Source organism: Palaemon carinicauda, chromosome 1 (genome assembly GCF_036898095.1).
Source record: "Palaemon carinicauda isolate YSFRI2023 chromosome 1, ASM3689809v2, whole genome shotgun sequence".
NCBI lineage: Eukaryota > Metazoa > Arthropoda > Malacostraca > Decapoda > Palaemonidae > Palaemon > Palaemon carinicauda.
Genome location: NC_090725.1, coordinates 57,655,279 through 57,662,743, shown reverse-complemented (window position 1 = coordinate 57,662,743; position 7,465 = coordinate 57,655,279).

Genomic DNA, 7,465 nt, shown 5'->3' with positions numbered 1-7,465 from the left:
CGATCAACATATCCTCTTAAATAATATTTGAAGTGTCTAATAACAGACAGACTTTCATTTGTTTATCGATCAGCGTATCTCCGTAAAGTAATATGCTAAGTCTTATTACAGACAGACTTTCCTTTGTCTATCGATCAACATATCCCCACCAAGTGATATTCCAACAGTCTAACAGCACACAAACTTCCTCTTGGAATAAGCAGCAACCCTTTAGATATGTATATATAAAGAGAAATACGAGGAAGGCCATTGCCAGAGCAGTATGGTATTATTCAATTAAACATTCCAGGTTCACAATCCCCGGCACTTAGCTTAATATCGGACCGCCTATCTTAAAAGGTTGATAACAGGGCTCGGGTTTATCAAAACACTTCTCGTTTCTTTCCATCCAACCCGTGATTATCGCATTTAAATAACAGTTCTAAGGTATGATTCGTTTCTACATTTTCCAAAGGGGCAACACCGGAATGGATACCAGTGAAGTTCTTTTCTCTCAGTAGGGAACTGGTTCTTTAAATTTAAAAGTATCAAAGAAAAATATATAATTCTAAATTGAAAAACGTTTATTCGAGAACTAAGATAATTCAATAATATTAAAAAAAAAACTGAATGAGTCGGAAAAAAAATAAAACATGAAGGTTTCAAGAAATATATTTCAAACTGAAAAACATTTCTTCGGAGAAGTGAGAAAATACATTAATATTCAGAAAAACTGAATGAGTCGAAACTACAATAAACATTAATGTTTCATTTTGGCTATCTATCCTTCATTATGAAAAGAGAAAAACTCTTTGAAATGTAAAGAAATGTTTGAAATGTCTTACAAGCATTACGGCTGGGGAAAACATTGTGCAAATAATCTTTTGTAAAACAAAGATTTTTATCTCCTTAATAACAGCATGAGAGCCTAAAAAAAAAAAAAAAAAAAAAAAAGAAGTCTGCTTTCTAACCACTAATACCTCAAAGGCATTCATGCCCTAAAGAAACTCTTTTAAAGAGAGGTCTTTCACGAAAGGAAAAGAGAAAGGTCAATGAAATTCTATGGTTAAAAGACATTAATCAAATGGCCTCCTCGCAATCGAAAGATAAAGATGGCATGACGATTAATCGGCAGCTCACAGTCATTACGAGGGAAAAAATAAAAGGATTGTGTCTGTTCGTGCTGCCCTCTTGCGGTCAGCCTGATGGAAAATGAGATATGGAATCACTTAATCATACGCTTCTCATGTGGAGATTAATTGTGGTCAAGTGCAGCAACATACGATAGAAAAAAAAGTAGGGACATAAATTCTTACTACTAATCCAATGGAAGGCGTAATTTACGATGTGATAATACAGAGAATATCCCAATGTAGAATCAAGTAGGAAATGGTGTAGAATTATTATTATTATTACTAGGTTGGCCACTACCCTAGTCTGGAAAGCAGGATGGTATAAGTCCGAGGCCTCCAACAGGGAAAAAAAAGCCCATTGAGGAAAGAAATTTACAAGAGAAGTAATGAACAATTAAAATATTTTAAGAACAGTAACAACAGAAAAAAAAAAGAATTTTCATATGTAAACTATAAATTACTTCAGAATAAGAAAAGGAAGATAAATAAGACTGAATAGCGTGGCGAAGTAATATCTCCCAAGCATTTTTACCTTTGTAACATACATTGTAAACCTGATAAGATCCAGGGAAGATGGAAAACTTGGTTAGTAAGTTTGTTTGGTGGTAGGCCAGCATTAAACTTGCTAGCAATACTGTATTCATCTTCGTTATCTGCTGCATAAAATAACGATAAGAAATTTGAAATAGCATTTCATACTGGTTATTCCGATTACGGACGAGATATGCATTCATTAAAGGAACAACATCCTCCTTTAAAAGGCCTGAGCACCAAAATCATAAGTGGTGCTAAATACTGCGTTGCTTTGTTGATTATGAAAGCCTCTTAGGTGAAACCTAGTGTTGCGCGAAGAGCAAAATCCGAAAAAAAGGGATATCTGATCAAAAGACGATCCGACCAAAGAATAAGTATAATAAGTATGTGACTAGAGTACCTGATAGGTTCATAAAAGGCTCGTTTATGGATACCATCACCAAAACGGGTTTTTCTTAAGTGGGTGCTTGAATTCATATAGAATCTGATTGAAACTGAGCTTATATATTAGAGAGCCTCCCTGAAAAAAAGGTGGGAAACAGTTATAGTGGCGAAGTAAGAATATCCTTTTAAATTAACTCTAACTCATTTATCAATCTGTCGTCTCGAAACAGATCTCTTTCAAGGCAAATAAGGACTTGATCTTATGTTATTTTAGTTCGCACATTTTAATGTAGAACATTTGGTTTAGAACCCGTTTTAATCAGGAGGTAGGTTGGCTTTAAAGGAAAACGAGGTCAAGTTTCACTGGTCAGTTCAGTCCATCCAAAACTGTTCGGTCAATGATTAAAAAAAAAAAAAAAAAAAAAAAAAAAAAAAAAAAAAAAAAAAAAAAAAAAAAAAAACTCGTGTACAAAATGCCACAATTGGAACGTTACTTCCTAAAGCTTCATGCTAAATAGGAAACATTAAAGGACACTGTGTTAGGCGGTATATCTTAACAATCCATTTTTGCCAACGGTTATACTCGTGTAGGCGGATGAGCAACTTGTTGGCTTTCGGTGTGGAGGAAATGCCCCCTTAAATCTCGATGAAGTCACTGGCAGCAGGGTGACGAATAGAGTTTAAGGCGATGAACAAACTGTCTCTTCGGCTTTTACTCCTGATGCCTGATGGTTGATCCTATTAGAATTAGTATGGACCGGCAGGGGTTACTTGCCATAGTTAGATAGGCACTGTGCATCACAAGGAACTGGCTATCCTTTGATGTATCTAGCCAATGAATCTTCTATTGATTTAGTCAGTCATGGAGACGACTGGCAAAATCAAACCGAAGCCCTTTGCGTCAATAGGCGTAGTAGAAGATGATGATGATGTAAAAAGGAATGCGTTCTTGTCATGTTAAATTAAAGATGACAAAGTTTTCTGAATGGTGAAACTTTGCTTTTGAAATAAATAGAGTAGTTAAGGAAAAGAAAACTTTATACGGAATTTCTACAAATCGTCCCCTACCCAGGATTATACATTTATCCCTTCTTTGTTGTTGTTGTTATTGTTGTTATTGTTGTTGTTGGGGATTGCTTGGTACTTCAGGCCAAGCACAGGCTCTTATAATTCTGCAGCCCATAAGTGTTGAGAAGATTTCTTTTGTTTATTTTTTTTTTCAGGTTAATAGTGTTTGATCCTCGACAGTCGGACAGATTTTAACCTGTAAAGGTTTAAATCTAGAAAGAAAACAAAGATATCTTCTGGAAATTGATGTCCAGCAAGTAAATTGTGCAGTTTTAAAGCAATTAGATAAGATTTGGGCGGAAAGAGTAAATAGGGATGAATCTATTCCCTGAAAGATGAACAAAACCCCCAAAAAGAGAACACTTGATAAGATTAATGTCTTCACCGTTCCTAGTTACTCATAACATATACTGTTCAAAATTTTGCATTAAAAGCGGTAAATGCCTGGCAACCTTTATTCCAGGATTTTTACCGTTTTAAAAAAGAATATATTGACAAAGGAATGATATTACGGTCACTAACCCGTTAAAGATGATAACAAAGCAAGGTAAATTACGGTCGCCTGTATTTTACTGAAAAATGGCTATCAGTATATTTTTTACGGAGAATTTGTCATTAAAATTACGGTTTTTTATTTATGAATACAGTAGTTTTCTTCTTTCAAATATCCCATTATGCAAAACAGTATATTTTCCGCAAGTAAATACTATATAACACAGTTCCCAGTCCTCAAGAATTAGTGCACAAGAACGCTTTCTTCGTCTTTATGATGAAAAAAGACAACCAATCAGCTAATGAATCCTGATAAGCACAGAACTGCACAGTTTTGAAATGTCCGATTACCAGTTGCGCAAAGTCTGATTAGAGCTCTTTCTAGTACGGTATTTGCTGTGAGTAGTATGTGGAGGCTTTCTTTTTTCCGTCTTGTAAGATTAAGAAAGCTTTTCCGTCAACTTGGATTCTAAAATGCAAAATATTTACCTGCAAGAGGCAAAACTAGCTTTGCTACATTAAAAATTCATTATTATCATTAATTTTTCCTTTCAAATCTCAAGCATTCTGGATTTCCTTGGCGTAAAAGGTATCTAAAATCAATTTGGAAGGTAAAACATCATGTTACTCCCACACGAAAAACTCCCACATAGAAGAATAAAAATAGTACTTTATTAGCCGCTAACGTTGGTCACCAAGTTGAATTAGACGACAGAACAATGCGGAAATGGTTGAAGCTTATGGCTGGTAATAAAAGGTGAGACAAAAGAATAACTAAATTATCGGAAAGCTATTCACAAAAAAATACGAGCAAGAAATGCTGCTTTTGAGACTACGGAAAAGTGATCAGGAGAGAGAGAGAGAGAGAGAGAGAGAGAGAGAGAGAGAGAGAGAGAGAGAGAGAGGAGAGAGAGAGAGAGAGAGAGAGAATTTTCAAAGTAGATTTTTTGTACGAAAAAAATGATCAAGAGAGAGAGAGAGAGAGAGAGAGAGAGAGAGAGAGAGAGAGAGAGAGAGAGAGAGAGAGAGAGAGAGAGAGAGAGAGAGAGAGAGAATTCCAAAGGAGATTTTTTGTACGAGAGAGAGAGAGAGAGAGAGAGAGAGAGAGACTTCCAAAGTATATTTTGACGCAAAATGCCACCCTTTACGTAATAATGGCTTAGCATCACATTAATCCATTATAACATTATTATTGTAGTTAACGAGAAATGAGTGGCTCAGCCTCTCACCTGCGGCAGAATCACTCGCATAATGACCGAGCTTTTAGGTGGAGAGATGAAGAGTACCCTTCTGAATTACAAATTTCTCTAGTAGTGCTAATAGCTATATTATTATCTCTGATTTAAAAGAAAAAAAAAACATTCACCTCTTACCCTCTTCTCCAGGTTGTGTAAATGTTCTACCTTACTACAAAGTTAAAACTTCCAATATTTTTTTTTTTTTCAAACGGGCGTACGTGACTTTTCTTGTTTGCATATGAAAGATCTATCTTAATGTTGTTACTGTTCTCAGAGCTTATTTATTTCCTTATTTCCTATCCTAGATGAGCTATTTTTCCCTGGTGGAGTACTTGGGTTTACAGCATCCTGCTTCACGAACAAGGGTTGTAGCTTAGATAATAATAATAATAATAATAATAATAATAATAATAATAATAATAATGATAATAATAATAATAATGAAGTTAATGGCAGCTACATACTTCATTCGACTATAATGTTTGAGAAAGACGCCAAGCAAGAACGTATAAATATGATGAATTTATTGAATTCTAAAATCTAGTGTTAATGACATTCATTTCATAAAGCCTAGCAGTAAAGACTTCTTTGTCAGTCACATTTCTTACGAGGCGAGGGTACATACCTTATCACGTGGATGGGAATTTTGTTCGAAGTCAAATCTAAGAACAGCCATCGTCGATCTTCTATCTGCTATTATTATTATTATTATTATTATTATTATTATTATTATTATTATTATTATTATTATTATTATTATCAAAGATACAACCATGGTTGGAAGAGCAGGATACAAGAAGTCCAAAGTTTTCAACAAGGAAAAATATCCCAGAGAGGAAAGGAAATAAGGAAATAAACTGAAAGAGAAATAATGAACAATTATAACAAAATCTTCCAAGAACAACAACAACTTCGAATAAATCTTTCACAAACAAACAATTACATACCGAAGAACTTCATAAGGAAATAACAAAAAAAGTAAGCTTTCCCACCGATATACATTATATTCAAAATTATATGACTTGAGCTTTCTATTTTCCTTAATTTCAGTGTAACGGTCATTTCCTGTGGATTTAAATTACCTATAAAATCGACAAAAAAGCCACAATGGAATAAAAATTCCTTATTACATTTACCTGAGTCATCACCTTTCTGTCCATTATAACATTTACCTTCATTTACCTGAATCATCCCCTTCCTGCCCATTATGACATTTACCTTCATTTACCTGAAACATCACCTTCCTGCCCATTATGAAATTTACCTACATTTACCCGAATCATCACCTTCCTGTCCATTATGACATTTACCTTCATTTACCTGAATCATCCCCTTCCTGTCCATTATGACATTTACCTTCATTTACCTGAATCATCCCTTCCTGCCCATTATGACATTTACCTTCATTTACCTGAAACATCACCTTCCTGCCCATTATGAAATTTACCTACATTTACCTGAATCATCACCTTCCTGTCCATTTTGACATTTACCTTCATTTACCTGAATCATCCCCTTCCTGTCCAATATGACATTTACCTTCATTTACCTGAATCATCCCCTTCCTGCCCATTATGACATTTACCTTCATTTACCTGAAACATCACCTTCCTGCCCATTATGAAATTTACCTACATTTACCCGAATCATCACCTTCCTGTCCATTATGACATTTACCTTCATTTACCTGAATCATCCCCTTCCTGCCCATTATGACATTTACCTTCATTTACCTGAATCATCACCTTCCGGTCCATTATGAAATTTACCTACATTTACCCGAATCATCACCTTCCTGTCCATTATGACATTTATCTTCATTTACCTAAATCATCACCTTCCTATCCATTATGACATTTACCTTAATTTACTTGAATCATCACCTTCATGTTCATTATGACATTTACCTTCCTTTAAATAAATTATCACCTTCCTGTCCATTATGACATTTACCTTCATTTACCCGAATCATCACCTTCCTGTGCATAATGACATTTACCTTCATTTATTTGAATCATCACCTTCCTGCCCATTATGACATTTACCTACATTTACCCGAATCATCACCTTCCTGTCCATTATGACATTTACCTACATTTACCTGAATCATCCCCTTCCTGTCCATTATGACATTTACATACATTTAACTGAATCATCACCTTCCTGCCCATTATGACATCTACCTTCATTTATTTGAATCATCACCTTCCTGCCCATTATGACATTTACCTACATTTACCTGAATCATCACCTTCCTGCCCATTATGACATTTATCTTCATTTACCTGAATCATCCCCTTCCTGTCCATTATGACATTTACCTACATTTACCTGAATCATCCCCTTCCTGCCCATTATGACATTTACCTTCATTTACCTGAATCATCCCCTTCCTGCCCATTATGACATTTACCTTCATTTATTTGAATCATCACCTTCCTGCCCATTATGACATTTACCTACATTTACCTGAATCATCACCTTCCTGCCCATTATGACATTTATCTTCATTTACCTGAATCATCCCCTTCCTGCCCATTATGACATTTACCTTCATTTACCTGAATCATCACCTTCCGGTCCATTATGAAATTTACCTACATTTACCCGAATCATCACCTTCCTGTCCATTATGAC